Source organism: Helianthus annuus, chromosome 10, assembly GCF_002127325.2.
Source record: "Helianthus annuus cultivar XRQ/B chromosome 10, HanXRQr2.0-SUNRISE, whole genome shotgun sequence".
Taxonomy (NCBI): Eukaryota; Viridiplantae; Streptophyta; class Magnoliopsida; order Asterales; family Asteraceae; genus Helianthus; species Helianthus annuus.
In genome coordinates, this window is record NC_035442.2 from 99,709,820 (window position 1) to 99,735,845 (window position 26,026).

Consider the following 26,026-nt stretch of genomic DNA (forward strand, 5'->3'; position numbering starts at 1 on the left):
TAGCGCTATATCATACTACCAATCGGCTGGGTGAATGTATAAAAATAGGTATAATCCAACAATTAGTTTTATAAGTTTTGGAAAATCAGTGTTTAGACCATAGGAAATCGTTTAATTTATCAAAAGAATATGTAATAAGCATGTATAATCATGTAGTTTAAAATCAGGAAAATAACAGATAGGCATATATGTTTCACCCCAAAATATTTGAAAACAGTAAAAGAGGGGACTATGTACTCACTTGAGATTGCAAGTATCCTTGATTAAGTGTCCTAACAAAGCTCGGGAAATCAAGGAATCAAGTGGCACCTAGTATGGATCACTATGTTAAACAATCGGATCCTAAATTGGAAGATAGGATAGAATGAAGTTCTATAAATCAAATGAGTATTGCAACTCATATGGCATGATTTAATAGACCTAACATTCTGATTGGAAGGCTTACCTAAGTGCTTTTGACCCGTTTCGACACATTATGGTAACATAAGCCACTATAATGCGTCGTTTGCGTAAAACTAGGTTCGGATGGTTAACTATGTGCTATGTCAAGTCTTACATGCCCAATTATCCCTAAACATGTTACTAATTCAGATTATATGTCAAAAATATGTTCACATAATCAAAATACGGATTTTAGCTTCAAAAGGGCATTTTGGTCATTTCCTATGGGCATACAAGCTAACTAGCATACGACTAACCAATCCTATGTGATCATAAGGTATAACCTCAGTGGTTATTCCCTATGCAACTATGATCACTAATTAAGCTTGGTCGGATCCTAAAGATCGACCAAACGGGTCGGGTTCGGAAGTATAAGCGGTTGTTTAGACCGCTTACCTTACGACCCTAAACAAGCACAAACTAATAGTGTCGAGTTAGACATGTCAAAACATGTTTAACCTACTGATTTGGTATCAAAACAAAGTGTTTTGATACCCTAAAGTAGTTCCGTTGCAAAATGCGTGCTAAAACGCATTTTGACCGAAACTTTGACTCGACACTACAACTAGATAACGTGGTAATCAGCGGTTATAATCGCGAAGGATTATAACTATCGTGATTACAATCACGTGTCAAAGTTCAATTGAACTTTGACTTGACCAATTGATGGTTAAAACCGAAAGTCAAACTGTTGGCCAAACTGTTTGACTTTCTGCTTAAACATAAAGAACAAGCATGAAAGAAGACTTACAAAGGGTCCTAGCTATCTTTTCTACAAGAAGACAAAGTCCCAAATGCTTGAGAGAGAGCTCCAAAGCAGATGTGAAGAGAGGAATGAGTGAATGAGCAAAGAAATGAGTTGATGGAGCATGGTATTTATAGTTGGACATGAAGAACAAGATCACTCCAAGTGTTTTTCTTAGTCATTAAGCATTAATCCTAGCCATACATGTGTTAGGAGCAGGTGCAAAGCCTTGGAGAGGTGGTAACTTGGTTACCACACAAAGAAATTGCAAGTTTGGCCCCTGAAATTACAAACTGTTGCTGAAAATGAACTTTCTGCCCAGATGTGGCACTCGCGTAGTGCGACGGCATAGGTAGGAGGGCTCGCGCTACGCTACGGTGTGTCTGATTCAGCAAAGTTTCAAAAATGGCAGAAATGGTCCCTGCACGCGTTTAAAGCCTTTTTCGATGCGTTTAAACCCCGTTAACCTCATTTCAAGGCTCTAAAATGAAGTTAAAGTATAGGGAACTCAAAACATGCTCAAAAACATCTCGGATGTCGGTTCGTTTGATCGTAAAATCGCGTTCTTCGGTTAATTACGACGGAAATCGTAACGAACGCAAAATCGATCCAAATTAAGCGACGAATGGAATTTTTGCATGGCGATCACTAAAATAAAAATATTTTAGTGTGTACAAAAATTTTGGATGTCCAGATGTGTCCAGAACATAAGATATGCGCGAAAATGCAAACTTACGCCATTTTTGACACTTTTAGTCCCTGTAAGATCATACAAGCATGTTTTCGCACACCGAACCTATCAAAGCTTATTTCTAAGCTATGTTTAGGTTATATATGGTATGTTTAGCTTATGATCAAGTTCCGGACTATTCGTTACCTTACGAATCGTTATAGTTTCGCAGTTTGACGCAAATAGTCCCTGCGATTGAATAAACTTGTTTTTGCCATACCAAACCTTCCAAAACTTATTTCTAAGTTATGTAAAGGTCATTTAAGGTATGTTAAGCTTATTTCACTATTCCGGAGTGTTTGTCGCGCTAAACTGATTACGTTTACGCACCAGTGCGCATCTAACTTTCAAGAAAGCGATTTAAAGCTCGGAATTGAACAAAAATTGATATGTGCAAAGGATACACATATTTATACAAATCCCAGGTATGAAACACAATGTTTCATAGGTTTGGCATTTGTTTGGTGTTCGTGGTGACACAGGTGTCACAGTCTCCCCTACTTTAGGAAATTTCGTCCCGAAATTTAATTCTAGAGGAAACTTGTGAAGACAACTATGATCGTTTCGCTTTCAAGTGAATCCTTCGTTTCCCGAGTAGAACTCTAGGTCACGTTTGGATTCTTAGCGAATCTGTTAACTGCCAAAATGTTGCAGTAACAAACACATGGGGTTTCGAACGACTGATAGGAGGATGTTTCCTATGAAGACTATTATAGGAAACTTGTGTGTGCTCGAAATCAGAGTCGGAGAATGCAAAATAAGATTGACATTGGTCAAGGTCCAGGACTTCTAGTAATTTAAATAACGCTACTTTCGCAATGTAATAAGGAACACTTATATATAGGAAGTACCAGCGGCGTATCCACCATGCCCTTTTTACATTGTTCCCGTCTCGTTATTCTTATCACTATAGGTCTTAACACATGACAAAACTTGCTGTGGTTTCTGTGCACTGAATTCCATAATTACGTATGCATCCATAATTACGTAATTCCTTGCACAGTCCGCACAGTTCGTCTCATAATGTGTAGGGTAAAATCAATCGAATAACCATGAAATGACTTGACTAGATCACCAAAAGATCTTTTTAATTAAATCAACGAACGATCTTTTTAACTAGATCAACACATGATCTCCTTATCTAGATCGTCGTATGATCTTTTTAAATAGACCATTTAAGGGATCTTTATAACTCAGAACCAAATAATCGTTTTGAATCAGCACTTTGGAATCCAAGGTTCTTACTATTTGCATAGAAGCCCCTTAAGGATTTAAGACAGTACTTTGAGTACCCTTCTGAGAATCTAACATATGAAAATACGGAAGATTCCACCAGGACTTAGATAACGAGCTTTGGAGTTACACATAAACATAAAATCACCAAATTGTGTATTCGTTAATTTAGTTATTAGCTCGTTTGTGAATTTGAAGTACACTAGAAATCCAATCACGGACTTCAATTAGTACTTTAAAATATCCTCAAGAATCTAACTATGAAGATAGGAAGATCTTATAAGGATTTGGAATTTGTTTTTGTCGTTTTATAACATTCGTATTAGGATATATAAAGAATCCAATTAAGGACTTACGATAGCACCTTTATCAAATCAAAGATTTGAAATGGTACTTCAAGTATCTGATTAAGGATTGCACCTGTACTTTGTTTCTTAAAAGAAACTAGTACTTAGGATTTTGGGGAGATCACAAATGATCATAGAATGAAGGAACCATACGAGTAGTTTGTTCTGGAAAGAACATGGTTCATTGGTGTTGATATTGTAGGGGTATGTCAACACACACATAATCGTATCAGTTTTAGAAATAAAATTGGAATAACCATTTTATTTATAATAACTGAATTGTCTCAAATGTCAAAAGATAACAAACAAAGGAAATACAAAAGACTAATTGTTCACTGCTGCGTTGTCATTTGCATTTGCCTCGTTTATGTTGAATACTCGTCCACGTGCTGGATTTGTATTAACAAATCTTGGGCAATTGTTCCTGTAGTGAGTAAGGTCACCACAGTTATAGCACGATCCATGAGGAAACTGTGCTCGAACAACGGCAGGATTTGCAGTATTTTGGTTTTGGATAACATGGCGACATGTATTGACCAAGTGTCCCAAACGCCCACAGTGGGTACACTTCTGACACGGTGTCTGATTCACATGATGACGGTTGCATTTGTTGCACAAGGGTGCAGTACCAACATAGTTCTTCCTAGCACGAGGCTGTGCTGGTTGATTTGGTGCAACCTGATCATTTTGAGCGACTACTGCGAAGTTTTGTGAAGCCTTACGCTTCTTCGACTTCTTAGAGGACTCGGTCTGTTTATCCTTTGGTTTATCTTGTGCTGTCTTGTCAGATGGTCTTGGATCGCCTTTTCGGAAAAGCTTACCCTTCCTGATTTGAGATTCAGTCAGGGTGGCAGATAGTTCAATGGCTTGTCTGACGGTAGTAGGGTTGCTACCAGTAACAATATCCTGAACTGGGTCAGGAAGACCATCGATGTATCTTTCAATCGCCTTATCCAAGGGCGTAACCATGGTAGGACATAACAGACTCAATTCCTCGTAACGATCAGTGTAGGCTCGATGTTCACCGCTGTCTTGTTTGAGATCATCAAATTCCCGTTCCAAAGCCCTAAGCTCATGACGAGGACAGAATTCCTTCATCATTAGAGCCCGAAGCTCTTCCCAGGTTTGTGCCATTGCTACATCGGCACCTCGATCCCTCATTATGCCATTCCACCATGTGAGTGCTCTTTTCTGGAATACACTCGACGCAAACTCAACTTTTCGCTCGTTTGGGCATTGTACATGACGAAACGTGCTTTCGAGACTCTCAAACCACTGTAGGAGCCCCGTGGCCCCTTCAGACCCAGTAAATGTGAGTGGCTTAGCTGAGTTGAATGTCTTAAAGGTACACTGAACATTGTTATTGTTATTGTTTGCCTGATTTATCTGGGCGATAAGGTTCGGGAGTACAGCAGCGAATTGCTGAGCGATTAAGGCTGCCAAAGCGGCATCCTGAGCTTGATCACGTCGATGAGGCATATTCTAAAAGGGCAAAGAAACATGAGGGAAAAAACGAGTGAGATGTCATTGGATATTCAAAACTGGATGTTTAAGAATATCGACAAGGCATAAGGATTGTGACCATTTGTTCGTTACTTAAAACAAACAAACGACACTGTGACAAATCAAAGTAAATGGGTCAACATAATGTATCACTGAAGACATGCTCGCCTATAAGTGAACACTCACCCCAAGAGTTCCCAGGTAAGAGTGACTGGTCCGATACTGCGGATTTGTACGAACACTCTAGCCTTAGACAGAAAACTCAGGGTACAGGCATTCACTCTTCCAGTTTGCACGTGTTCACATTATTTAGACTCAAACTTTGACGGGATTTTGAAAACTCAAAAGGCACAAAGCTAAAGATGAATCAAACTGGAAGGGTTCAAAACCTAGTAATCAATCATCCAAGGATAGATGATTAATTTTTGAAGCGGATTTGTTATTGTGTTCTCGTTGTGGTTATCACCTAAGGATAGGTGACGTGTATTGTTTTAAGACTAAACACAAGATAACTTGTGATAGGGTCCTAGGAAGGTTATAGTCTAGGTCAAAGCATTACTAATAACCTAATTCCCTATAACCATTGGCTCTGATACCAACTTTTCTGTCACACCCCGACCACGTAAAACAACAAAACGTGGCGGAAACGTCGGGGAGTGTTGTAACAGAATCATTGTTTCACAACCATGGATTAAATAGTTTTGTTTTATTGAATTATTGAATTTAATGTTTTGGTAACAAATAATTGTTTCTCAGTTTTAAGTCGCAAAGGCACAAGTCCATCCTATATGTAGCGTGCATCAACAATCATCACATAGCAGTACCTGAAACATATATGAAAATATGGTACGTCAGCATAAAAATGCATGTGAGTAACATAGGATTTTGTTTATTAGATTCATGGCTTTAGATAATATGAGAAAAGGTTTTATGTTTTTCAAAATAGCCATGAATCTAATGTAAAAGTTTTGTTTCTGAAAATGTGTCGTTTTGGAAAACGGATTTATAGTATAGACAAAAATATACTTTGGTTTTGAAAAGTTTGTACAAATAGTATATCATAGTATACTTTAGTTTTGAAATAGTTAAATGGATAGTATATCAAAATATACTTTAGTAATTAAAATAATAGTTTCGGTAGTATATCTCAAGTATACTTTGGTTTAAGAATAAAAGTATTGGTAGTATATCAAATTATACTTTGGTTTGTAAATAGCATATCAACTATGCTTTGGTTAAAAGTAGCATATCAACTATGCTTTAGATAGTATATCAAAATATACTTTAGTTTAAAATAACAAAGTTGGTAGTATATCAAACTATACTTTGGAAAACAGTAGCATATCAAACTATGCTTTGGGTAGTATATCAAAATATACTTTAGTTTAAAATAACAAAGTATGTTAAAACATATGTTGGATTTTGTACTTAGTATATCAAAATATACTTTGGTAGATCACATTTGAGAGCACATCAAACTGTACTTTTGTAGTATATCAACATATACAAAGAGAGTGTGATTTGGTATTCAACAAAGCCTTAGTGTATCAAACTACACTTTGGAGACTATAGAAATACCACGAAGGCAATTTCTATTTGGTTTAAATTTGGTTTCTGACATTCCATACAACAGGAATGGGGTGTCTAGTCCTATAGCGCTATATCATACTACTAATCGGCTGGGTGAATGTATAAAAATAGGTACAATCCAACAATTAGTTTTATAAGTTTTGGAAAATCAGTGTTTAGACCATAGGAAATTGTTTAATTTATCAAAAGAATATGTAATAAGCATGTATAATCATGTAGTTTAAAATCAGGAAAATAACAGATAGGCATATATGTTTCACCCCAAAATATTTGAAAACAGTAAAAGAGGGGACTATGTACTCACTTGAGATTGCAAGTATCCTTGATTAAGTGTCCTAACAAAGCTCGGGAAATCAAGGAATCAAGTGGCACCTAGTATGGATCACTATGTTAAACAATCGGATCCTAAATTGGAAGATAGGATAGAATGAAGTTCTATAAATCAAATGAGTATTGCAACTCATATGGCATGATTTAATAGACCTAACATTCTGATTGGAAGGCTTACCTAAGTGCTTTTGACCCGTTTCGACACATTATGGTAACATAAGCCACTATAATGCGTCGTTTGCGTAAAACTAGGTTCGGATGGTTAACTATGTGCTATGTCAAGTCTTACATGCCCAATTATCCCTAAACATGTTACTAATTCAGATTATATGTCAAAAATATGTTCACATAATCAAAATACGGATTTTAGCTTCAAAAGGGCATTTTGGTCATTTCCTATGGGCATACAAGCTAACTAGCATACGACTAACCAATCCTATGTGATCATAAGGTATAACCTCAGTGGTTATTCCCTATGCAACTATGATCACTAATTAAGCTTGGTCGGATCCTAAAGATCAACCAAACGGGTCGGGTTCGGAAGTATAAGCGGTTGTTTAGACCGCTTACCTTACGACCCTAAACAAGCACAAACTAATAGTGTCGAGTTAGACATGTCAAAACATGTTTAACCTACTGATTTGGTATCAAAACAAAGTGTTTTGATACCCTAAAGTAGTTCCGTTGCAAAATGCGTGCTAAAACGCATTTTGACCGAAACTTTGACTCGACACTACAACTAGATAACGTGGTAATCAGCGGTTATAATCGCGAAGGATTATAACTATCGTGATTACAATCACGTGTCAAAGTTCAATTGAACTTTGACTTGACCAATTGATGGTCAAAACCGAAAGTCAAACTGTTGGCCAAACTGTTTGACTTTCTGCTTAAACATAAAGAACAAGCATGAAAGAAGACTTACAAAGGGTCCTAGCTATCTTTTCTACAAGAAGACAAAGTCCCAAATGCTTGAGAGAGAGCTCCAAAGCAGATGTGAAGAGAGGAATGAGTGAATGAGCAAAGAAATGAGTTGATGGAGCATGATATTTATAGTTGGACATGAAGAACAAGATCACTCCAAGTGTTTTTCTTAGTCATTAAGCATTAATCCTAGCCATACATGTGTTAGGAGCAGGTGCAAAGCCTTGGAGAGGTGGTAACTTGGTTACCACACAAAGAAATTGCAAGTTTGGCCCCTGAAATTACAAACTGTTGCTGAAAATGAACTTTCTGCCCAGATGTGGCACTCGCGTAGCGCGACGGCATAGGCAGGAGGGCTCGCGCTACGCTACGGTGTGTCTGATTCAGCAAAGTTTCAAAAATGGCAGAAATGGTCCCTGCACGCGTTTAAAGCCTTTTTCGATGCGTTTAAACCCCGTTAACCTCATTTCAAGGCTCTAAAATGAAGTTAAAGTATAGGGAACTCAAAACATGCTCAAAAACATCTCGGATGTCGGTTCGTTTGATCGTAAAATCGCGTTGTTCGGTTAATTACGACGGAAATCGTAACGAACGCAAAATCGATCCAAATTAAGCGACGAATGGAATTTTTGCATGGCGATCACTAAAATAAAAATATTTTAGTGTGTACAAAAATTTTGGATGTCCAGATGTGTCCAGAACGTAAGATATGCGCGAAAATGCAAACTTACGCCATTTTTGACACTTTTAGTCCTTGTAAGATCATATAAGCATGTTTTCGCACACCGAACCTATCAAAGCTTATTTCTAAGCTATGTTTAGGTTATATATGGTATGTTTAGCTTATGATCAAGTTCCGGACTATTCGTTACCTTACGAATCGGTATAGTTTCGCAGTTTGACGCAAATAGTCCCTGCGATTGAATAAACTTGTTTTTGCCATACCAAACCTTCCAAAACTTATTTCTAAGTTATGTAAAGGTCATTTAAGGTATGTTAAGATTATTTCACTATTCCGGAGTGTTTGTCGCGCTAAACTGATTACGTTTACGCACCAGTGCGCATCTAACTTTCTAGAAAGCGATTTAAAGCTCGGAATTGAACAAAAATTGATATGTGCAAAGGATACACATATTTATACAAATCCCAGGTATGAAACACAATGTTTCATAGGTTTGGCATTTGTTTGGTGTTCGTGGTGACACAGGTGTCACAAATGACGTGCAAAGTGATTCCGCTCGAATGGACTTTTTGTGATTCCGCTCAGAAGCTTGATTCCGCTTAACAGATATTGTTTGATTTGGTCTGATTTCGCTCGAAACTGTGTGTTGATTTCGCTCCAGGATACAAATTTTGAGGTTCCGCTCCAAAATTACTTGTGATTTCGCTCCAGACTACATTATCACTAATTCCGCTCCAAATTGCTTTCTGGTGATTCCGCTCCAGAAAGTTAAATTGTTGATTTCGCTCTAACCAACAAAATTTCTGATTTTGCTCCAAAGTGATTATCTGTTATTCCGCTTGAAGTTGCTTTGTGTTTTCGCTCGAATTGGTTATTTCGCTCGATCTGTGCTGTTTTTGAAAAACGTGTTGCCTAAACATGGATTCTGAATTTTACAACGCATTTGCTACAACCCCGACTACTCCGGCTGACATTGCTAAGAATATGAATTTAGAAAACGAAACTGGAACAATGCAAAAACCCCCCGAAACTTATGGGAATGGAAGAGTACCATGCTTGGAAGAATCGGTTTGAGAATTGGGTTCAGGCAAATCATCTAAGAGCTTGTGAAAGCATTGAAATAGCATACATCAGACCACAGACTGCTATGAATGTTGATAAAATTATCTCAGAGTTTTCAGACCAAGAAAGAGAGAGTTATAAAGGAGAGAAAATGATGATAAGTCTGCTGCAACAAGCTATCAAAGAGGATATATTCGTTTTGCTTCAGCATGATGGAAATGCGTTTTCGATCTGGAAAGCTCTTGAAAAGAAATTTGAAGGAAGTACAGAGATGTTACAGAGCAAAGCAGCATTACTGAAAAAGGAGTTTGAGTTGTTTACTAGCATGCCTGGTGAAACTACAAAGACTCTCATTGAAAGATACTGTCATCTTGTTCGCACAATGTCACAGTTAAGATTACTAAAACCCCAGCAGAATGGGTTGAAAAGCTTGCTGACGCTTTACCACAAAAGGAATGGGGTACATATCTCATGATTTTAAAGAATTCCGGACAGTTCAGTAGGTTGTCGATCGGGCAGTTTATCGAAAAGCTTGAGGCACAGGATCTTGAACAGCAAAAAATTGCAAGAATGAACAGCTCAAGTCATCAACAAGACATAAAACTGTATTACAAAGGAAATATTCAAACTGCTGAAGCAAGTCCAAAAATACAAACATCGTTTAGTGCAGGAAATCAATCTGGAACAGGCAATCAAAGTTCAATCAACACTAGTGGTTTTTCAAATGTGAATCCCCCAAGTGTTCAAAGTGCAAGTGTTGGAAATGGGCATATGATTCAGTGCAATGTGGCATTGAATCTTCAAAATGGACAAAATTTTTCTGAAGAAGTGGTGAAAAATCATATGAGCCTATTGGTTACTGCTTTGGAATCTTATGAAGGATTGATAGCCGGAAAGATTGGTAATCCGATGCTAACAAAGGAAGATTATGACCAAATAGATGCAGAAGAGTTGGAGCTTATGGACATCAAATGGTGTCTAGCTAGTGTCCTGAGAAGAGCTGAAAAATTCAAAATGATTATAGGACGAAATGATTTTTTAGATGCTCATCTCTCATCTTTAGGTTTTGATAAATCTAAAGTTACTTGTTTTAAATGCAGGGAAAAAAGTCATTTCAAAAGAGAGTGCAAGAATCAGCAGCCGAGTGGAGCAAAGGATCCTTTTGGAAAAGATGATTAGTATAAGAAGTCCATATATCAACAAATCACTTATCAACCGCATCAGCAAAAGGAGTCACAAACTGCTCATGGAAAAATGATCGAAGATGCAAACAAGAAGGCTTATTATGGCATCATTGATCAAGATGGTGAGAAAGTGGCTGAAGGTTTTAGCTGGGACAAATACATTCCAGTTGATCCCACTATTAGAGCGTTCATTGCTCAAATTGTTCAAAAGCCAGAACTGATGAAGGAATGGATGACTGTGATGTCAGATGATGAGGAAAGTCAAGATGGAAAATCTGTTTCTTCTGAAAGTAGTGATGATGATGAGGAAATTGAACAGATCAACCTTGGAAAAACTCATTTATCTTCTGACAGATTTGATTTTTATTTTGCAGATAAATTGAAGAAACTTAAAGAGAGGAAAGCAGCGAAAGAATTGTAAGAAGTCAAAGTGATTGAGACAATTGTGGAAGTGGAAAAGATAGTAGAAGTTGAAAAGATTATGGAGATCGAGAAGATTGTTGAAGTTACAAAACCATGTCTCACATGTTTGGAATCTTGCAAACAGTGTGAAGTAAAAGACGAGAGGTTCAGTGAACCAGAAAAGATGAAAGAAAAATTGCTGTTTGATGTGAAGAATTTGAAAGAATCATATGATGTTTTGAATAGAACAGTGAATAGTTTGCAAATGACAAACTCAGAAAAAGAAAAAGCTTTGAAAATGTTGAACGCTACGATGATGTCAAAGCAGAAAGAGATAAATTTCTACATTGAAGAATGTGCGAAATGGAAGCAAGAGTTAGATGGTGAAAAAGTTGAAAACGACAGAATCAGACGTTTACTGAGAAGTTATACAAGTTCTGATTACTTAATTTACAGAATTTATCCTACTGTTGCAGGTTTTGAGGCGTTTAAAGATGAAGACAAGAAGTCTAAGAAGAAAACGGATACTGGTAAGAAACAGAGTGTCTGTTATAACAAGTGTCCGCCTCCAATTTGGGAAGGGTATTCGCCTAGAAAACCGAATGAGGAACAAGTCAAAAAGGAAGTTAATCTAAAGTTAGAGTCCGAGTTAACCGATGAATTACCAGACAACATTGACGTCATGTTCACAGCGCCCGACACAGATCATGAGTCCAAATTAATAAAAAGAATGGTCGATCAAGTGTTGGATAAGGATGAGGAGTCAGAGTTAAAATCCGAGTCCGAAAGTTCATGTCATTCTGTTGGGAGTTCGAGTTCGTCCGAAAAGAGTTCAAAATCGTCAAGAAAACGGGTTTATAGTAAAGAATTTTTGTTGTCAAAATCTAATTTGAATGACGAAACGTTTGAAGTTGCGTATACTTTGAATGATTCTGACAAATTATATTTTGATAAAAAGTTTCCAATAAGAAGTGTTCGATTTGAAATGATCAAAAAGGTTTTCAAAATGACAGAAATTAATATTTCTGAAATAAAAGATTTAAATCTTACTGAAAAACCTAAAAATACACTTCAAGAATTCAACAACGGTTAAACAAGAAAATGGGTTTCAATTATGGTTCGGAATTTCGAAAGAAACCAAACCATAATAGTAAGTTCAAAAAGAAAGGTCTTGGTTTTATTCCACCTGAAAATTATAAAAATGAAAAATTTTCTAAAACAAATACAAAATTTGTTTCAGGTCCGTCTGCTGAGGAAGAAAAGAAGAGCTCATTCTGGAGACAATCAAATCAAGAATTTCTTGCTAAGAAAAGGAAGAATGAAGTTCAAAGAAAAGAAACTAGAACCTGTTTTAGATGCAATGAAGTTGGTCACATTGCATGGAATTGTCCTAAAGCAACCAACACAAAACAGGGAGTTTCTGGAAAATTGAAAGAAGTTGTTGTTGATAAAACCGAACCACCAACTAAGAAGTTTAAAGTGTTTAAAAACTCTACATATGAAGTTGGTGAACGTTCGAAAAGATTTTACAGGCGAAGTGTGAAACTTGACAACCAAAAATAGGTTGTTAAGAAATCTGGAGAAAAATCTGGTGATGAATCTGATTCCATAAAATCAGAGGAGCCACAATTTGATGAGAGTGATGAAAACTCAGTTCCATCAATGGATGATGAGAATTTTCCACAATTGAGGACTGAGAATTTTATACGAAAAGTTGGAAAGGTTGAAATCTCAAATTAGTATTATTCTGATAAGGATAATTTTGATGTTGAGAAGGCTTTTAATGGAAATGTAAAGAAAATTTTCGGGAAGATGGTCGATAGGAAGGTTAAAGGGGTAAAAGTTTTTTACGCTACAAAGAAAGCAACTTACACCCCAACTGAATCCGAATTGAAATCAGCCAAGGCTGGTCAGGCTTGGGTGGACATTTTCTTTGCTTGAAAAACCTGACTTGCCGGAGGTCCCAAGTTTGTAATCGTGGATCAGGAATCGGCATCTTTCTTAAAATCTGTTTGAGTAAAAGAATCTTAAAAAGTGTTAAATTTTACAGGTTGTGACTTGCCGGAGCTTCTAGGTTGGTAAGTGCGAAGCAGGAGTCGGCATCTTGATTGGTAAAATGGTTTGTGTAAAAGGTTTATTCATACATAGGATTGAATGTTGTGAATATTTTTACAAAAGGTACAGAGGTTGCATACAGGCAAGTGGTAAATCAGGGACATTAAGTTGTACTTGATCTACTATGAATGATTAAATGGACAAGATGATGAACCAGTTCCTATAAGTGGTTTTTTATCAAACCTACAAATGGTAAAAACAAACCTATTTTCCGGAAAAATCATTTTGATTAAAACAAACTTAAGTGTTTTGAAATCATAATGAGAAAATAGTTTGTTGAAAGGGGGAGTTCTGATTGTCTATGCCAAGAGGATGGCGATTTGAGGTGATTTAAATCGGTTGTCATGTTTCTGCACAGTTTGTTTTCAATTTTCTTTAATGTGTTTGCATTTTAGGGGGAGTAGAAAATTTCAGAAAATCCAAAAACATTAGAAAATTTGAAAAATACAAAAACATGATAAAATCAAAAATGAGTTTTGTTGTAAAAAGAGGAAATGATAGTACATCAGTGGACTGTCACAACATGCTAAAGAATTGGAATGTAAAAATGTGATAAACAATCTCACTACGGATATGCCAGTAGGTTTTTGCACATTTAGTATATTGTGACGGTATATAAACCTAAAATTCAAACTTGCTTATCTCGTGGGGAACAACTTCTTGGATATATGGGTAACCCCTGAAATCTTGTTTGAAAGATCCCTCTTTCTGAGATACTAGGTCTTTATGCTTAGTGATATCTGGGGTATTATCCCGGGACTTCTGCTGAATGGAAATTCTGACCTAGTCCCCGCATAATACTTTCTGCAAATGCTTGAAAAATAGCGCCGCCCTCAGTAAATTGATGAAACGATAAAATTGATAATCATTGCTGTTGTAAAAAAGATCCTCTAAAGGGGACACACCAAAAGTCGAGCCGTCATCTCTCTGCTGAACGGAAGTTCTGACCTGAGCTCTCACGGTTTCGCATCTAACCCCTTACAGATATCATCTAGGTATACTCACCTGTAAGACTGAATATTGGGATCTGGATACGGGAGTATATTCAAGTAGTGGGACACACGAATAAGTTTAAGTTCTTAAAACATTAATATCGTATCTCGGAACAGTTGAACTTTGTGTGAAAATTTAAATGGACCAGTATACTAACAATCTAAGTGAATTGTTTAGAACTTAAAATGAAATAAAGCTTAACAGTGCTGGTGACTTGTCTCAAAAACTGATATGATCCTCTTACACGAACTCACAAAAATATTGTCTGTAAATATTTCTTTTCTGTTTTTACATTTCTTTATTACAAAATCCAAAAAGATTTTCAGTGTGTTTTAGAATAAATTTTGAAAAAGTAAAAAAGATTTTTGACAACTGGTGTTGAAGAGCTGATTTTCAAAATTTCAAGTGCTAGACATAATGACCATGTGGTGAGGGGGAGTCTATGATTTTAATCTAAAATGTTTAAATCTTAATTTTACAAGTGGTTCATCATGTGTGTATTGAGAGGGAGTCTGAGTGAGTACATGCCTTAATACTTGAAATGTGTAAATGTGTAAAATTTACTTTGAGGTAGAGATCGTGCAGGAATATAGTTGAGCTAGGTTGATCGATCCTGGGGAGCTTGTGGTTTATAAAGCCAGGTTTTGATTCCTGAAATCTATGTGTACAATGTGTGAGCCAGACTACGATCCTGAAGCAGATGATGCTGAAGAACTAAAGGAATACCAGCACGTTGTTAAGGGAAGTCTGTTGATGTTGTTAGAGAAAGTGAAGCCAGAGACTGATTAAGACTGAAGATGTGAAGACTCGACACGTACGACTCGTCAACATCTGAGGGGGAGTCTGTTAGTGCATGCATCTGTCGACTTTGTCTTGTATCGAGTCTTAGATTAGATTGTATAGATCAAGACACGTTGTATGAGAAATTAGCATGTTTTAGTGTCTAAGAAGCTGATTCCGCTCGAAGAGAGCTATTCCGCTTGAAATGACATCAGTCACTTTCGAGCGGAATCACATTCTTGCTAATTCTGCTCCAACAGGTCTTGTGTTATTACGAGCGGAATCAAGAGTGCTATATATAGTCACTCCAAGCGAAATCAGGAAGAAGGTTCTTGTTTTTCATACCGAAGTACTGCCGGTGTGTTTTGTGATTGTACAAGCTGTAATATCAATCAAATCAGTGATTTAAGTGAATTGCTAGCTGTTTCTACATCAGTTTCTTGTTTTCCGCGCCTGAAACTGATTAAAACTCCTCTGATAGACTCGTTCGGGTGAGCAAACGATCCTACACATTTTCAATCTAAAACCGAATGGGAAAGATACTGAGCAAAACAAGAAAGGAATTGGCTCAGAGTATCATCAAGTTCCACCACCGTTTGAGGAAAAGTTCACATTCTATGATGACGAGAAGGTGGAAAAAGCTTTCTACATGGTTGATCAATTTCCAGATAACATTGACGTAACCTATTCCAAATCTGATGATTCTAGTGATTCAGAGGTGGTAGGTAAGGTCGTTGAAAGTGTCTTGAAAGAAGAGTCCGTTGAAACAGGTAAATCTGCATCACAGGATGAAAATGAAGGTACATGATTGGATCGGACAAATTATTTTCAGATCTTGAAGTCCCGATTCAGAATGTGATTTTAGAAAGGATTGACAAAGTTTTCAAGATGATTGATATAGAAAAATCTGAGATTCCAAAGTTTGCTGGAAAGAGTCACAAAACTTTTTATAACAAACCTGGTTACAAAAAGAAAAACATGAAGGCTGGTTTGGGTTATAAAAAGAAACAAAATTGGAAACGAAATGAAACACCAAGCTATCAGAAAAAGATGAATTTTGTTCACGGAACAAGTTCCGAAGAAGAGAAAGAACTCCAATTTAGACGACAGTCTAATGAAGAGTTCTATACTCAGAAAAAGCAACAACAACAGGTCAAAGATGTATCCAAGAGAACATGTTTTAAATGTGATCAAACTGGACATCTTGCTCGCAAGTGTCCAAATCTAAAACCTGTTGATGTTGAGAAGAAAAAGAAGTCCGATGTTGTGAATCAGAAGTCAAGCAAGATTGATTCAAAGCAAACTTGGAAGCCAAAAATTTCAAAGGTTGATTCACAACAAACATGGAAACCAGTGACACCCAGATTTAGAACAACACAAAGTTGGAAAACAACTGTTGATGCAACAAAACCAAACCAGTTTTGGAAACCAAAAGTTGTTGTTTAAAATCAAAATGTTCAAAATGAATCTTATTTTTATAAAAGAAGTGCTTCAAAAGGTCAAAGTTGGGTGGTTAAGACACAACCTGTTTCTGAACAGAAAACTGATTCAATTAAAAAGGATGAAGTAAAAGATGAAAAGTTGTTTGTTCAAAACGATGATAATTTTCCGAAGTTGAATGAATCATATTGTGTTGAAATGCCTAAGGTCAAACAGACCTGGGCTAACTTGTTCAAGTAATTGAATAGTTTGAATGTGCAGGTGCTCCTCAAGAAAACTGAATGTCAACTAGAGGAGTGTTTGAGCAGCATGGCATGAAAGTAGGAGGCTGCTGAACCCTGCAACTGAAACAGGGAGTTTGTTTGATTTATGTACATAAATAAACCATATTTCAAAAACCCTAAAAATTGAAAATTTTAAAAACCAAAAATATGTTTTTATTTTGTCAAAAATTTGAAAAATCAAAAATATGTTTGTTTTTAAATTTTGTCATAAAATCAAAAATTCAAAAATACGTTGATTGAATACGCCGAAACCCTCACGGCTGAACAAACATGATTAATTTCACAAGATTGAAAAACGGTTTTTAAACTGTCGAATATCAATGTGTTGTAAATCATGGGGGTATATTTTCTGCAAAACAGAGCATGCGAAACAGAAAATGGATAGCGAGACAAAACTATCCACATCGGTTTGTCAAATTTTCTTTAAATGGTTTTGAATTTTAGGGGGAGTAAGAATTGTTGTAAGAAAATCCAAAAACATTAAAAAATTTGAAAAGCCAAAAACATGATAAAATTCAAAAGAGTTTTGTATAAAAAGAGGAAATGATAGTACATCAGTAGACAATCACAGTACGCTAAAGAAATGGAATGTTAAATGTGATAAACGGTCTCACTGATGATATGCCAGTAGGTTTTTACACACTTAGTAGATTGTTTTCGAGATATAAACCTAAATATCAAATACTTACTTATCTCGTGGGGAACATCTCTCAGATATATGGGTTACCCCCGAAATCTTGTTTGAGAGATTGCCTGATTCTGAGATACTACTGTTTGATATCTGGGGTATTATACCTGGACTTCTGATATTGCGGAAGCAATAACCTAGTCCACATATAATACTTTACGCGCTTTAAAAGCTTACCCTCTGCATAAAAATTGAAAAATCGAAAGATATGAATCAATTGCAGTTGAAGAAAAGATTCCCTAAAGGGAACACACCTAAAGTCGAGCCTTCATCTCTTTGACTGAACGGAAGTTCATACCTGAGCTCTCAAGGTCTCGCACTAACCCAGAGAACAGATATCAAATTGGTATACTCACCTGTAAGACTGAATCTAGGGAATTTTGATACGGGAGTATATTCTGAGGTGGGACACGCGAATAAGTTTAAGTCCTTAAAACACTAATCCGTATATCGAATCGATTGAACTTTGTGTGAAAATTTAAGTGGATCAGTATACTGACAATCTAAGTGAATCGTTTAGAACTTAAAGTGTCTAGAGTTCAACGGTGCTAGTGATTTGTCAAAAACTGATATGATCCTTTAATGCAAACTCAAACACAAATATTATCAGTAAATATTTGTTTACTGCTTTATGTTTCAGAAAAATAAAAAAAGATTTTGATTTCTGCTTTATTTTCGACAACCGATGTGCGAGAGCTGAGTTTCAAAATCTAAGTATGCTGATCATGTTTTTGAAAATAAAACAAGTTCAATAATTTGAAACTTGAAGTTTTTAAAAATCAAAAGTCAAAACAGTTTGTGATATCTCCAAGGTCATTAAGTTGGACTTGGATGATAAATCGTGAAGGCATTGGATGTGTAAATTGTTGAAATCTGCTGTAAAGAGCTAGGTTTCGATCTTGGATTCTTAATACTGCCAAATCTATGAAGTATGTTGATAAGGGGAGTGAAGTCAAGTTAATACTGGATATATTCATATTATTATATTTAGAGTCAGGTTCTTGATTCAAAAAGATTTTAAGAACCTGGTAATCATTCATGTATGCTCAAAATGTTTTCACTTATAAGTGTTTGAGATTTGCAGATGAAAGTTCCAGATTACGATCTCGATAGCTGAGTCTAAGGGGGAGTTTGAAGTCGAGCTCAACGCAAGGGGGAGCTTGTAACCAAAAAGCCAGGTGTCGATCCCAAAAGCACGGAAGTTTGACGAAAGGGGGGGCCTGAAGAAAGAGTCTAACTGAAAGGGGGAGAAGCTGAAGCTAAAGACAGCTCCACGGGGAGTCTGTTTGAGCAAGAGGGAGTCTGTGAATGCTGAAGATGATAAAGCTTCAAGAAGACTCAGAGAGAGAGAAAGACAAGACGCTACGAGATTGACTACGACAATGTAACAACTCTCACTAAAAATAATATTTAGTATGATAATTATCCAATAAGAAAACCCTAATTGAGACACCCAAGTAATTCGGCATAAACCCTAAAATTTCCAGAACAATCGGAATCAGGATCAGGGCCCTTAAAACCCAGGGGGGGGGTAAACCCTAGTGGACGATTATCTTTAATTCTCTTTCTCAGTTAAGAATTTCTCGAATTCAGTGACTCAGCAAGCCTAGTCCCACACGTGGCTACCCTATAGTCGGTTCGTACCCCTTACGGACCGTAAGGGATAAGGCTTACGGTCCGTAAGCATGTCCAATTTCGTGTATAAATAGCAGGCCTTGGGACTCGAAATCAGAAAATAAAACGACGTAAAACTCCAAATATACGTCGAGTTATAGCCAAAATAATCTCCAATTAGTATAGCAGGGTGCTGCTACAATACCAGGTATTAACTCGATCACTGTTCAATTCTTTTCTTTCCGTCAGCTTTTATTTTTGTAAATAATAGCTCGGGATTTTACCCTCTAAATCCCTAAACTCTACCCGTTATTAGAGTAATAACTCTAAACACTGGTATGATACTCTATCCGATCGATTATAACTATCCAACAATTGTCTGAGTGCTGCTCAAATTGAGTTATACTTTGTTATTCATCGTGATTTCGACTTGAATGTTTGAGTGCTGTCCGAACTCGGGCTATACTCTGTCATTCATTGTGAATCCGCTGAATTGTTAAGTATTGCACTTGTAAATCGTTGTGAGGGTTTTATCTCGTGATTATCGTTAAAGTTGAATTGAGTTAATACACTAATACGAGTTCCATTGTGTCTAGAAATTAGAACTCGTAATCAGGAAACTGCTAGAATACTTAATAGTTAAATAAACTTAGCAGTTAAGTTAGCTGAGTAAATTAATTAATCTGTTAATTAAATTAAGTATGATTAATTAATTAGTTAATCAAGATTAATTAAGTTAATCCAAATTAATTAAGCTAAACTAGATTAATTAAGCTAAGTACAATTAATTAAGATTAAGCAAGATTCATTAATCAGCTAAGTAAGATTTATTAAACACCTAAATAAATAAATATACATATATATATAATAGATAATATCAAAGGAAGGTGCTAGGAAGGTGTAAGAGGATAGATATAAGTGAATAGGAAGCTTCCTAGAAGATGCATAGGTAACTTCCTAGAAAAGCTATAGGAAACTTCCTAGAACTTTCATATTTCTTGCCTATAAATAGGAAGCTTAGGAATTCATTTCCTTTGTTCATTTCTTTCTTCTTTTCTCTATACGTTGGTGTTCTAACCAATAATCACCGATGCGATACTTTGTCCGATCGATTCAGGAACCAACTAACGGATGCCAAAGTGCTATACTTTGAGAGTTCGTTAAACGGATGCCAAAGTATTATACTTTGAGAGTTCGTTAAACGGATGCCAAAGTATTATACTTTGAGAGTTCGTTAAACGGATGCCAAAGTACTATACTTTGTGATTTCAGTAAACGGAATCCAAAGTGTTATACTTTGTGAAATTCGTTAAGGTTCGAATCTCGTGACTACCGTTAAGGTTTGATTTGGGTTTTACACAAATACGTATTCCATTCTGTTAAACTATATGTTTAACTACCAAAAATACTCCCAACTACACACTCACAATCAAACAAACTATTAAATCATCAGAAGATCCAGAATAATAAAGTGCATGCTTAATTATCGGAAGAAGTAGAATCAAGAACCTTGTTAACTCAATCTTGCATGCTTATAAAGTGACTCATTCTCTTTTTATCAACTGTTTTACAAAACTCCAAGTTATTTTCAAAGGTTATAACTACAGGGATTAAGTCTATGTAATCACCATATTACAGCCGGTATGTGGGGTTTTGTATACATTACTTATTTCCCGTCACACTTGGACAACGAGTTAGCCAAGGGGTGATCTGACCACAGTCACAGACTCCATTTGGACAACGAGATAGCCAATGGGTAGTCGAGTGACAAGTACTGTGGGTAGTTGGTTTGATATCAGAAACATTGTAATTCCCCTTAATACTGTAAATTATAACAAATCTGGTTTGTATAAAACCTGAATGAACTCACTCAGTATTTCCCGCTGACAAAACCTTTTTAAAACGCGTTTCAGGTAATTACAGTAGAGTAAGGATTGGATCCAGCACTGAAGGACTTCAAGAAGTGGCTTATTTTATTAATTAAATCAACTTAAGAAATATTGTTTTTGGGTTATCCCGTATTAAAAGCTACCTTTGTAAAACATGGGATTTATTCCATCTATTTAAATAAAATCCAGTGTTTCTAAACTCTGATATTTTTTCTAACTCACGGTCCTGATGAAATTTCCGCTGCAATGTTTTTCAAAATAATCACCGGTACCACTGGACTGCTCGCGGCTCCCGATTCCGTCCAGGGTGGGTCGGGGGTCGTGACAGAAGGTGGTATCAGAGCTAAGCCACTGCTTTAAGCCTATGAGTGTTGTGATAATAATACTTAAGCTTAAGTAAAAAGAGTTAGGAGATTACTGTTAAATGGTAGCACCGCCGATAGCAGTTAGACTTGAACATAAGAAAAGATGCCTTAGTATAAGCTAAGCCACTTGTTTACGCAATTAGGTGTTATAATAATAACTAAGTTTAAACGAGAATTAGAAACTTAATATTATCTGATAAACACTCTGAATGATATTTAGACTTGAACTTAAGAATTTTGCCTTAATATAAGCTTCAAGATAAAATTCCTTATATAAGTATAATGTAATGGATAGTGGTATGCTATAAGAATAACGGTTAGCAGTTAGTAGCACTTAATTGCTATTAATTCTTGCTTATTGATATTACTTGGTTTAGAATAAAGATATGTTAGGGAAATATAAATTTCCTTGATTCTGGATAAAAGCCCTAATAAAAGAGGCACTTTTAAAAATCTTGAAAAGATACTATTTATGGGAAATAGAAAATTTTCTTCGGCAAAACTGGGTATAGAGTAGCAGACTCTCCAGCTTGTCCGGATATACTGAGATTACCTCTCCGGCGCGAACCGGATAAGACGGGGTACATAGTATGTCAAACAAGTGACAAGATTTCCCTAAATAATATCATGAGCTGATATCTGACTTACTTTGGAAATATGAATCTGTTATATACATTTAACCTTATGAAAGGTATGTATATTGCAACATGTGAAATATATAATATAGATATGTATATCTATAAGAAATTTCAAAAGTCAATTAAGAATAAAGCACAAGCATATATGTCAATCATAAATATAGATTTCTTTATCAGGAATCTCTCGAATATATCTTTAATTTCGATGTCAAACATTCTTTCGTTTGATCATCTACCTCGTAACTCGTGCAACAAAATAATACTGGAAACCCATTTAGTTGGGACACCATCAAAAATATATGAATTTCCAATGCACGCAAGTAAAAAGCATATAAAGTTGTGCTAATGCACAAGAAAACACATGAAACTTAAATTATACGTACACAGACGTCAAAGTTTATCACACACAACCTCCAAGGCAAGACCTTTGAAAAATATAAATTAGGCACGATGACACCAATATTAATTCCGTCAGTAAAAGTACTACTAATCAAAAAGCGGCACTTTGCCACATGATCTTACAAACGATCTAAATTTCACTAAGATACGTTAGAACAAGAATCCAATCTGAGTCATAATTATTAGCACTGCAAAAGGAATCCCATACCTTCGCAAATTCCCTATTTCATTTTATTCGACATTCCCTGATAATGTCACTTAACAACGGTTATCACACGAAATTCCAGATAAAGCTCTTATATTCCCTTCGTTGCAATTCTGACCTCTATGAATAAACTTTTGCTACTTCCCCTAATGGTCATCACACAATGAGGATTTCTTTCATAGTGGCGAATATTGATCTATTTCATTTCTTGGTAAATCTACCCGGTACACATGCAGTGTTTGTTGTACATGTGGTTCATTTGAGTTACGAAGACCATAGGAAGGCTTCATTCCAATTTATTTTTATCAAAAGTTCAAATATCGTGTCACTATACTTGATTTTTGCATTTATAAACCACGTTTATTGCAAAACGTTGACTCTTTGATATCGAGTCAATAAGTTTCTTGAAAAACTCAATTTCCTTTAACATACATGGTTTTGTTGTAACCATATCCAAAATTTCTTATTGACACATGAACTCGTTTTGTTTACACCAAGTTCAATTGTTTGAACTTGCTCGCATTACGTATTCAATTCAAAGTCCCATATGATGGATTGAAGCCATCATATTCAAAATAAGTCCCAACAAGCACTTCAATTCTCTTGAACCATAACATGCTTGTTTAGTCTTCGAATTCATCAAATTATTTCTTTGATTACGATCACCTTGTGGTGACATTTTTCACAAAATTTGAAAATTGCGCTAATCTCGTTTAAATTATTTATTTTTGGTAAATATTTATAATAAAATATTAATAATAGTAGGTATTAATATTATTTTTAGGTATTAAGGTTATTATCAAGACAGGTATTGGATAGCGTAGCCTTAGTTAGGCATGGACTGGCCACCTATGTTTAAACAAGGCAGCACTAACCAATATCCAACCATGATAATAACTATTTAATATATATAAATTAAGTCATCATACTTATTTAATAAATTTCTATTATATGTAAAAATATTTTTATATTATATATATAGAAATATATATATACTTCGTACTGTAAAGAGAAAACATATTTTCATAAAACAATTAAAGGGACGAATAAAATTATCTAAATAATCGTCTAAGTATTCATAAACAAGACATATAATAAATAAATGTTCATCTTGATTAATATTTCACAACCATTAAATACTTATAGAAATATTCTTTTATATTAAAATATCAAATGTTATTTACGCAAGCCAATATTTAAGTATGCTTGATATTAAAATAAACATTTATTATTTTACTTTTATGATTTAAAAATACCCTATTATAAAATCTTATAGTTAAACATACTTGATAATCGTGAGTTCTACGATATTGGGTAAACCTATTTATAAAACATATATCATTATTTTGTCAAAATTACCACGGGTTTTGATATTTTATATCTATCTATATATATTTATTATTCTACTTTAGGATAACATAAAAAGGAAAAGGTATTTAATAAATCACAATATCACCTATCTTTAATCAAACCTTTTGATTAAAATCATCTGAATACAATTATGTATTAAGACAAAAATACACTAACTTTATTATCTTTTCATGTATTCTTACAAATCACCCATCTCAGCACATTGATTTTCTCATATCATAATTCAATATTTGACAAAACATTTTCATATTTTCATTTCATTTTGAACCGGTCAATCTTAAGTCTTCCTTAGGTATCAATCAAGGTAAATTTTCTGCTAAAGAATTTTACTAATTCCAAAAAGTTCTTCACATTCATTCTAAATATTTATAGATCATCTATCTTTTGGCTTAAACAAAATCACATTGGAAACTATATCATTTCATCGGAATATCTCATCCTTTGAAATATCCAGATTCGCTTCCTTTAAACTCTCAGTTAATTTCGAAAACGGTAAATTTATTGTTAAGTTCTTTCAATCATAATAACACCATGCAGTATCCATATACATTTGTAGCCTGTGCTAATAATCAACCCTATTCATACGCCATTCGTTTGATTTGTCATATTCTTGGTACAATTATGTACACAGATTACGATACACTAATTTCTACTGTCCAGTACCATTAAAGTAAACGATATTGATTTTCAGATAAATCATTAACAAATCATTTTCCATACTCCCATTCACAAATAGATATTTATCAATTCAGAATCTCCCTCAATTGATCAAAGTAAGTTCATTTCGGATATTGAATTCAATTGTTTCTATAAACCATTTTATTTTCAAAATTCATACACCTCAAAATATTTTTTGATTCTATTCCACGATACATTGTTTCTCTTAATTAAAAGAAGAAACATAAACCCAAGAAAATATAATAGTCCAAATCTCGAGGACGAGATTTTTATTAAGGTGGGGAGGATGTAACAACTCTCACTAAAAATAATATTTAGTATGATAATTATCCAATAAGGAAACCCTAATTGAGACACCCAAGTAATTCGGCATAAACCCTAAAATTTCCAGAACAATCGGAATCAGGATCAGGGCCCTTAAAACCCAGGAGGGGTAAACCCTGGTGGACGATTATCTTTAATTCTCGTTGTCAGTTAAGAATTTCTCGAATTCAGTGACTCGGCAAGCCTAGTCCCACACGTGGCTACCCTATAGTCGGTTCGTACCCCTTACGGACCGTAAGGGATAAGGCTTACGGTCCGTAAGCATGTCCAATTTCGTGTATAAATAGCAGGCCTTGGGACTCGAAATCAGAAAATAAAACGACGTAAAAACTCCAAATATACGTCGAGTTATAGCCAAAATAATCTCCAATTAGTATAGCAGGGTGCTGCTACAATACCGGGTATTAACTCGATCACTGTTCAATTCTTTTCTTTCCGTCAGCTTTTATTTTTGTAAATAATAGCTCGGGATTTTACCCTCTAAATCCCTAAACTCTGCCCGTTATTAGAGTAATAACTCTAAACACTGGTACGATACTCTATCCGATCGATTATAACTATCCAACAATTGTCTGAGTGCTGCTCAAATTAAGTTATACTTTGTTATTCATCGTGATTTCGACTTGAATGTTTGAGTGTTGTCCGAACTCGGGCTATACTCTGTCATTCGTTGTGAATCCGCTGAATTGTTAAGTATTGCACTTGTAAATCGTTGTGAGGGTTTTATCTCGTGATTATCTTTAAAGTTGAATTGAGTTAATACACTAATACGAGTTCCATTGTGTCTAGAAATTAGAACTCGTAATCAGGAAACTGCAAGAATACTTAATAGTTAAATAAACTTAGCAGTTAAGTTAGCTGAGTAAATTAATTAATCTGTTAATTAAATTAAGTATGATTAATTAATTAGTTAATCAAGATTAATTAAGTTAATCCAGATTAATTAAGCTAAACTAGATTAATTAAGCTAAGTACAATTAATTAAGATTAAGCAAGATTCATTAATCAGCTAAGTAAGATTTATTAAACACCTAAATAAATAAATATACATATATATATAATAGATAATA